We start from the raw sequence: 10,049 nt of genomic DNA, 5'->3' as shown, positions 1-10,049 counted from the left end.
TAAAGGAGCAGAGATTTAGTGGAATCCTTGAGTGCATTGCTCAAGGTGAGGATGTAGGTCGGGTTGGCTGAACCTCGTAAAAATTGTATTGGTCTTCTTTCTTCCTTTACTCCTTTTATTTTCTGCAAAGCATTTCAATATCTATCTTGCATGTGTATGTTGAATAACCCCACACGCACTTGACAATTAATTGGGTGAAAAGAATTCATTGATATAATAATTTAAATCAGTCTTAAGCTCCTGCAATTAATTTATTAAATATAAAAATAGGGATTAAGTGGTAAGTAATATTATAGGTTTTTAAAAATACCCAATTCACCCCCCCTTGTGATTACACCTAAATTAACATTTGGTATCATAGCGGGTTTACATAAACTTAATTGTTTATTTGTAAAAAGATCACATAACACACATCGGTATAACTCCATTCGATGAGGTTGATTATGTTTTATCAGGATTATTATGTTTAAAAAAAATTATGGTAAAATAGGCATGTCGTTACATTTTCTCTTCAACACAATTCATCTAAAGAATACTTGCTATAATCTGCCATTTTGATGGTAATGTAAAGTTTCCTTGTAGATTTCAAAAATTATAGATTTGTTTGCATGGGGTTAAGTTTTCCCCCTTTTATAATAATTATTTCCATGCCTTTTATATTCTAAATATTTCTTATCCTATTTGTTAGTTGCAAACGATTTTCTTCTTATTTATTTTCAATTAACTTCCATATAGTAGTATATTGCTGTTGTATTATTTATAGTAAGGAGACTTCTCTTTGTTTAAAACAACTATTAGATTAAAATTATGACTTTGTTAGTCCAAAATAAATAGATCAAAATTAACAATATAGGGTATGATAAATGAGACGAGATTAGCAGTATAACTATATATTAATGTTCATAGGCAAATTCTTTTTTATCAACTCTAAATATTTTACAAGTTCTATGCAATTCAATTTATTAGTTAATTATTTTATTCACCGGTTTGAAACCAAATATTTCTTAAACGACTTTCTCAATAAAATAAAATAAAATAAAAAATCACAAACCTAGGAGTAGGAACTAATTACTAAAATTTTCTTGAGTTATATGAAATGGGTAGTTGATCAAGGGGAATCTTTTTATTCAAGGAGACCAGGGATGGTTGAATTGGTAGTCCAAGACGCCCAACATTTTTTAATCAAATATTGGTATGCACTAAATCATACAGAGATGTAGAATTGTTTATTCTATTTGGTTGCAGCCTGTAAGAACAAGTTAAATTTTCTTTTAGTTCCCACTTTCAACGCTCTACTTCTCCTCCCCTGTTTCCTTTGGCTCTCTCATTCTCTCCTCCACCCCAGATGGATCTGCAGAACTCCTACCCATTCGAGAAAACATTGTACAATTTCATCGGCATCATCATCTTCACCACCCTCCTCGACAAAATCCTTTCAATCGACCCAAAATATGAGGCCTGCGCCCCGCAGAACTGTGGGTCTCAACCAAACATAAGCTTCCCTTTCTGGATTAGTAGTAAACAAAAATCCTACTGCGGCTACCCCGACCTTGAGATCACCTGCGATAACGGAAACCCAGCTCTCAAAATTTCAGATGATGATTTTATCGTCAAAGATGTCTTCAAAAATCAATCTTTTCTTCTGATTAACGCTGCCCTTTCCAGCGAATCATGCCCAACTCCGCTGCATAATTTCAGCCTCCGCGGGACTCCCTTTAGTAATAGCGCTTCTCTTGATGTTCTCTGCTTGTTCTATCACTGCACCGGGGAGCGTCCTGTTTACTCCATTACTCTTAACTGTGCAAGCAATTATACCCATGTCTCCTTCGCTGTTTTTGCCAAGCATCTTCCATCTGGGTCGAATTCTTTATACAACTCATGCCAGTCTTGGGTTGAAGTACCTGTGGATGCAATAGGATACGGGGAGAATGTCGCGGAAATGTTGAAGAACGAGTTTGTTCTCAATTTGAGTGAACAAAATTGCAGCGATTGTGAGGCAAGTGGTGGGCGTTGTGGACTTTTTAACAATGAGTTCATCTGTTTTTGTCCAGATCGACCCTATCCCAATACATGTCCCTATGGTAATTCTCTCTAATGTCACACCTTTATTATTCTTCCTTAACTGCGATCTTAATTTCTTTTATCTGCGTCCTGATGTGGGCATGCTTTTCTGACGCTTGTGTTTCATTTTCTGCGTAAATTACCTATGGGTTCCTGCAAAGGTATGAGCTAGATGGTTATGGTTAATTGCTGTTCGTTGAAAGCACAATTTTTTTGGGGGGTTTGTGAGGGTATGTGGGCGTCATGAATTTAAGTAGGAATTCCGAGTTCAGACCTGTTTTTGTTCTTTATGAAAAGCCAGCCAACAGCAGCAGCACTTAATTTGTGCAGCCCAGAAAAATCAGCAAGCTTCAAGTTAGAACAGAAAATCTGTTCTTAACAGCTTGCATTTTTTTTAAGTTAGTTAATTAGTTTCTCTTCACCAGATTCAGTTTTAGTTGTTAAGCTGAGTATATATATATACACAATTGTATAGTTATCTTTTTCAATTTAATGAAATCAATTTTTTTTATCAAAATTGATTTCTCATATGGTATCAGAGCATCTTGTTATCCATTATCATCTTCTTCTTCGAGTTTTTCAAGCTTTTCACATTGATGTGTTCTACAAGCTTCTTCAATGATGGAAACAGTAGCAGCTAATGCTTCCAACACAGAGGCTTTATCTTCTTTGCAGGATTCATATAATCTTAGTGACCCTCTGTTCTTGCATCCTGGAGAAAATCCAGGAGCAATTCTCACTTCTCAACCATTGATTGGGGGAGAAAATTATGGGCAAGATCAGTGAGAAAATCTCTAATTTCCAAAAACAAGTTAGAATTTATTGATGGATCTTTAACAATATCTTCACCATTGGTGAATTCTCCAAATGCTATTCAAGCATGGGTTCATGCCGACAATATGGTAGGTACATGGATTATTAATTCTGTATCACCAAAACTTCAAGGAAGCATTATCTATAGAGATCATGCTTTAGAAATTTGGACTTATCTTTGAGACACTTTCAGTTAAGGAAATGGGATCAAGATTTTCAATATTCAAAAGCAAATTGCTGAGATTCATCAAGGAGTGCAGTCACTCACTAATTATTTCACTCAACTCAAGGATCAATTGCAAAATTTGAATCCATTTCCTCAGTGTACTTGTGGTCAGTGTGTGTGTGGGATCAATCAAAAATTGCAGAATCTTCAAGCTAAGGAGTCCACTATGAAATTTCTCATGGGAGTGAATGATGTTTTCTCTCAAGTAAGAACTCAAATTTTGTTGATGGATCCTTTGCCTTTTTCATTCTTTGTTCATTCAAGAAGAAATGCAGAGGTTTGTACATAATGTTGTTAGAGTTGAATCCACTGCTCTAGCAACCAAGAATTCCGGAACTAATTTTAAAAGCAAAGAAAGGCCTTTATGCACTCACTGTGGAAAGTTAGGCCACACTATGGACAAATGCTATAAGCTGCATGGTTTCCCACCAGGATTCAAGTTCAAGAACAATAAAAATGCCACAGCTCATCAAGTTTCATCTAATATTGAACTCATTCAAAGAAATAATTCTACTAGAATTACTGATTATGCTTCATCAAAGTCTGTTTCTCAAGCTCCAACTTTCACTCATGACCAATACCAACAATTTTTGACATTAATTGGTTCTTGTTCTACTCCACAATTGCCTAAAGATCAAGAACTTCATGTTGCTAATGTTGTGTCTTGTCCATCAAATATTGTTGTAGGTAACTACAAGCATTCTGTTTTTTCTGCTAAAGTTGTTAATAAAAAACCTTATGATCTTCATACATGGGTTATTAATACTGGTGCAAGTGATCATATAGTGTGTTCCATTCAAATGTTAACTTCTTATACTGAGATTTCACATACTACGATGAAAGTGCCTAATAAAAAGCAGCTATTGTTACACACATTGGCACTATTCACCTTTCTTCCCACATAATCCTTCACAATGTTCTTTGTGTACCCTCTTTTGCTTTTAATCTTTTATCAGTCAGTGCATTAACCAAATCTCAACCTATATGTTTTGTTTTTCTGTCACAATTTTGTTTTCTATAGGACCTTACATGTTGGAACACAATTGGAATGGGCAAAATGCATGATGGTTTGTACTTATTACAAGATTCGAGCCTTTCTCAAGCTACTACATCTTTTTTTGATTTTTTTTTCTAAGCAAAATCTCAAGGCTTTCTCTGTTGTTTGCTCTTCTTCTCTTTCTTCAAATGTGTTTTCACTTTGGCATTCAATACTTGGGTACCCTTCTGATGTAAAAATTCATTCTTTGGGCAGTGTTTTACCTTTTCTTAAGAATTGTTGTAATAAACTTTGTACAGTTTGTCCTTTGGCAAAACAAAAGAGAATTCCTTTTCCTTTCAATAATAATAAATGTGTTTATCCTTTTGATCTTGTTCATATGGATGTTTGGGGTCCTTTTCTGTTTTAACCTCTAATGGTCACAAATATTTTCTCACTATTGTTGATGATGCTTCTAGAGCAACTTGGGTTTTCTTGCTCAAAAATAAATCTGAAGTCAGACCACTTATTGTATCTTTCTATAACATGATTCTCACTCAATTTGGCACCAAGATTAAATCCATTAGATTTGATAATGCCTTAGGATTTTGCTTTAATGATTTCTATACAGCTCTAAATTAATTATTCATCAATTGAGTTGTTCTTACACTCCACAACAAAATTCAGTTGTGGAGAGAAAGCATCAACACATACTTGCTACTGCTAGGGCATTACGAATTCAATCCAATGTTCCTCTCTCTTTTTGGGGTGATTGTGTCCTCACTGCAGTCTATTTAATAAAAAGATTTCCATCCCCTTTTCTAAATCATAAAACACCTTTTGAACTTCTATTTCACAAACCTCCTCCTTATTCACATCTTAGGATTTTCGGTTGTTTGTGTTATGCTACCAATCTTAGTCCTCGTAAACACAATTTCACTCCTAGAGCCAGAAAGTGTGTTTTTCTTGGATATCCCTTCAATGTCAAGGGTTATAAACTCTTTGATCTTGATTCTCATACAATTTTTTTGTCTAGGGATGTTGTGTTTTATGTGTCAAATTTTCCTTTTGCTTCAAATAACTCTTCTAAATGTGACAATCTTATTCCTTTACCTATTTTTCCTTCTGTTCCTTATTCTGAGTCTCCCGCTGTCTCTTCTTCTTCTTTACCTATTTCTAATGACACCATTACTCAAATTCATCAAGATTTTGATGACAATATTCATGAATTTCCTGATACACATAGTGTTTCTGATACATTTAACCAGCCTATTATTCTTGGAAGGCCTACCAGGCATACTAAACCACCATCTTTCCTTGGGGCTTATCACTCTAATGAAGTCACATTAGCTGCCATTCCAAGATCTTCCATACATGCTTCAGGTACTTCTTATCCCATTCAATCTTATTTGTCTTACAATAATCTGTCTCCTTCATATAAATTTTTTTGTTGTGCCATCTCTTCCATTCTTGAACCCATTTTTTATCACCAAGCTGTTGGTAACCCCAAGTGGCAGGCTGCCATGGATGTTCAGATTGCAGCTTTGGAAGCTAATAATACTTGGATTGTTACTTCCGTGCCACCTGGTAAGAAGTCCATTGGTTGTAAGTGGGTATATAAAGTGAAATACAATTCATACGGTTCCGTTGAAAGGCATAAAGACAGGCTGGTTGCCAAGGGTTTCACCCAAAATGAGGGACTAGATTACATTGACACTTTCTCACCAGTTGCTAAGATGGTCTCCATCAAAACTATACTTGTTGTGGCTGCTGTGAAAGGCTGGTTTCTCAGCCAACTTGATGTCAATAATGCATTTCTCCATAGAGATTTGAATGAAGAGGTTTACATGTCTTTTCCACCAGGTTTTCATAGCAAGGGGGAGCAATCTTAGGTTGTTCACAGCCAAGGGGAGCAACCTCACTTGGTTTGTAAACTCAATAAATCACTTTATGGTCTTAAACAAACTTCTAGAATGTGGTTCTCCAAGTTCTCAACTGCCTTAATTGATCTTGGTTTTGTTCAGTCCAAGGCTGATTACTCTTTATTCACTAGGCAACAAGGAGATTCATTTATTGTGTTGCTGGTTTATGTTGATGATGTTCTAATTGCAAGTAATGATCAAAAGGGAGTTGAAGATTTTAAAATTTTGTTAAATCAGAAGTTCAAGTTGAAAGATTTAGGGAGTTTGAGGTATTTTCTTAGTTTGGAGGTAGCAAGAACAGCTAAGGGCATTTTCTCGTGTTAGAGGAAGTATGCTCTAGAAATTTTGGAGGATGTTGGCCTACTAGGATGCAAAACAGCCAAAGTTCCTATGGATCCTACTTTGAAACTTAGCAAACATGAAGGTGATGTGCTAAATGATCCAAGTCAATACAAAAGATTGGTTGACAGGTTATTATACGTAACCATTATTAGGCCTAACATTACATTTGCTGTTCACAAGCTCAGTCAGTTCATGGCAAAACCTAGAAAGCCTCATTATGCAGTTGCTCTTAAGGTACTTCATTATATTAAAAATGAACCAGGGAAAGGAGTATCTTTTTCTGCAAAATCAGAACTACATGTCAAAGGATTTAGTGATGCAGATTGGGCATCATGCTCAGACACAAGATGATCTATTACAGGATATTGCATCTTTCTTGGAGATTCGTTGATTTCTTGGAAATCAAAGAAACAAGCTACTGTGTCAAGGTCTTCAGCTGAGGCAAAGTACAAAGCTATGGTTGTAGCAACTTGTGAAATTGTGTGGATTCTTTGTTTGATAAGGGACTTGCAGATTAGGCATGATAGAGAAGCAATGTTGTTTTGTGACAGCCAATCAGCTTTGCACATAGGGTCTAATCTAGTTTTTCATGAAGGGGCCAAACATATAGAGATTGATAGTCACATTGTAAGGGACAAGGTATTGGCTAAGGTGATTGAACTAAATCATGTGAGACCTCATTGTCAATTAGCAGATTTGTTAACCAAGACATTGGGTTATAAACAATTTTCAGAGTTACTATCCAAGATGGCACTGATTAATAATATTTGTTTCATCAATCCATCTTGAGGGGGAGTATGAAAAGCCAGCCAACAATAGTAACACTTAATTCGTGCAGCCTAGAAAAATCAACAAGCTTCAAGTTAAAACAGAACATCTGTTCTTAATAGCATGTATTTTTTTTCTAGTTAGTTAATTAGTTTCTCTTCATCAGATTCATACATGAATCTGTTTTAGTTGTTAAGCTGAGTGTGTATATATATATACAGTTGTATAGTCATTTTTTTTCAATTTAGTGAAATCAGTTTTTTTTTATCAAGATTGATTTCTCATATTCTTAATTTCCTTCTCTCCTCCTTTTATTTTATTTCCTTTCAGCTAATGGTTTATTAATACTTCATGTGCTGAAGGCAATTTAATTGTGCTGGCTTGCTACTATAACTCAGTAGTAAAAGATTTTTCTTCTCTCTGTTTATATAAGATTTTTGGAACTGACATTAGACTTACATGCTCTAATTGAAACCCGCATTGGACTTTCAAAGGCATGTTTTGACTGTGTCTAAAATTCAATCGAAGATTGGCAGTATGAGTTATGCTAATCTAATTGAAGTTTTAACTAACAACACTTTCTTTTCGCAGGTATAGCTAAACCCAATGGAAGAAATTGGTTAGTGAAGATTGTTATAGGTAATATAAACATTATTTCCTTTCCTTTAAGTGCAAAATATTCTTCCTCTATCCTACAATGAATTAGAAATTATCACTCCTCGTGTTATTTGCCCAGGCATAATTGTTGCGTTCTTGGGCATGGGTTTAATGTGCATTGTCTTCTTGATCTATCAATGCCGGAATAGAACACGCAACACTCCTTCATCCTTACTCTCTCGAAACATATCTTCTGACCCCTCGTCAGTTATGGAGATTGAGAAGTCCGACATCTACTTAGGAGTCCATATCTTCTCAAGTGCTTGTATGAAAACAATTACAGGAGAGTTGAGCAGTTCATGAATGAAGTTGAGATTCTAACTTGATTGCGACATCAAAACCTTGTCTCTCTTTATGGCTGCACCTCTTGCCACAACCGTGAGATCCTACTTGTATATGAATATATTCCCAACGGAACAGTTGCCGATCATCTTCATGGCAACTGTGCAAATGTTGGCTCGCTTACATGGCCTATCCGGATGAGCATTGCAATAGATACTGCGAGTTCTTTGACATATCTCAATGCTTTCGAAATTATCCACAGTGATGTAAAAACCTATAATATTCTACTTGACAATAATTTTTGTGTTTAATTTGTAGATTTTGGGCTCTCTCATCTCTTTCCAACCGATGTTACTCATGTTTCTACTGCTTCACAAGGGACTCCTGGTTATGTTGATCCATCTCTTAGGTTTGAGATAGACTACAAGGTAAGAAAGATGATAACAACCATAGCTAAGTTGTCATTTTGGTGTTTGCAAAATGAGAAGGAAATGAGACCTTCCATGGAAGAGGTGTTGGAGGGTCTAAAGGCTATTCAAGCTATGGTAGGCAACATAGAAAAATCAGAGTGGAATTGTCTAGTAGATCATGTTGTGCTGCTAAAGAATAAGACACTTATACTTTCACCAGATACTGTGACTGTAAATTGGGCTAGTAGGTCGACAACACCTAATACCAGTGGTTAGATATTCCCTCTCATTTCACTTAATTTTCAAGTAACATCATATGTAACACCATCCCCTTCCCCAATTGAGAAAAAAATAGGTTGATTTGTTTTCACCTATTAGATTTCGGTACCATGAGATGTACATACTTAGCAGGAGCTTTGATGGCCACACTAGGCTTTATCTTACCTTTGGGATTTCTGCCCCTTGTGATTGGCTTGTGCTGTATGCTTAAAGTATAGTGAATCTTCATGATTTGTTACATGTCTAGCATTGATTTACTCCGGCAGACTTGAAGAAAATCTTCCAAGGAGTAACTTGGCGACTTCAGATCGTTGATCTAGTGAATAATTAAGCCAAAATTCTAGAGTGAAGGAGAGGGAGATGAAGTTAGAGAGAGAGAGAGAGAGAGAGAGAGAGAGAGAGAGAGAGAGAGAGAGAGAGAGAGAGAGAGGTTTTGCAAGGAATTCTCTCGTAGAAAAGTGATTTTTGGCCTTATATTGAGTGTTTTTCCACGTGGCCTCGTCAATGAGCCATAACACCTCATCGACAAGTTCATGAAGGAGGTTCGTCGACGAGCACTTGATCCTCGTCACTGAATTTCAGATCCAGGAAACAACCCTTTTGGTAAGTTCTCTTCGATGAGACATGCGTCCACGTTGACGAGCCCAAGAAGCCTTTCATCGACGAGCATTCTGCACTCGTCAACAAAACCTTGTTGAACCCCTTTTTAAAATTCATTTTTCTCTCCTTTCTCTTATTATTTGATTACCATAATCCTTTGGGTCTCTACACTATTGAACTCATTTATGTCAAGAGCAAAATACAATTCATTTATTGCACTTGAGTTTACTTGCAACATTTTATAGTCTAATTCGGTCATTTCTTTTTCTTCATGAGGTACCTCTTTTCCATCCACTAGTTTAATAGGGATTAAGTCACCATGTGTGGAAACCTTCCAAACCTTCAAATGCATTGTTTAAAGATAGATTCTCATACGTTATTTCCAAAATGTGTAGTTTAGTCCATAAAAGATGGGTGGTCTAGTTGAGGATTGACCCTCTCCAAAGGGAGCTACTCCTATGTGTGCCATGTAAATCTTTATATAACTACTTTTTAAGATTTGTTATATCAAGGCTCTGATACCAATTGAAAGTGAAGTAGTTATCCCAAAAGGGGGGTGAATTGGGTTATTAAAAAAAGTTAGTTGCTTTTATGGATTCTTGAATTACTTGTTTTATCAAACACACAGCTTTATTAATTCAATCAATTCACAAACCAATACTAAACACACTACAAGTTAATAAAAGCTTAACCAATCATTCAACCAATCAATG

At 35.9% G+C, this 10,049-nt stretch overlaps 1 pseudogene; it reads left to right on the top strand.

Annotated features, from left to right (window-relative positions):
* Positions 1-6,049: 6,049 nt before the first annotated feature.
* LOC131145905 (LEAF RUST 10 DISEASE-RESISTANCE LOCUS RECEPTOR-LIKE PROTEIN KINASE-like 1.2) lies at positions 6,050-8,733 on the top strand (annotated as a pseudogene).
* The last annotated feature ends 1,316 nt before the right edge of the window (positions 8,734-10,049 follow it).

This window comes from Malania oleifera, chromosome 13, assembly GCF_029873635.1.
Source record: "Malania oleifera isolate guangnan ecotype guangnan chromosome 13, ASM2987363v1, whole genome shotgun sequence".
NCBI lineage: Eukaryota > Viridiplantae > Streptophyta > Magnoliopsida > Santalales > Ximeniaceae > Malania > Malania oleifera.
This window is presented reverse-complemented; position numbering and strand designations above follow the sequence as displayed.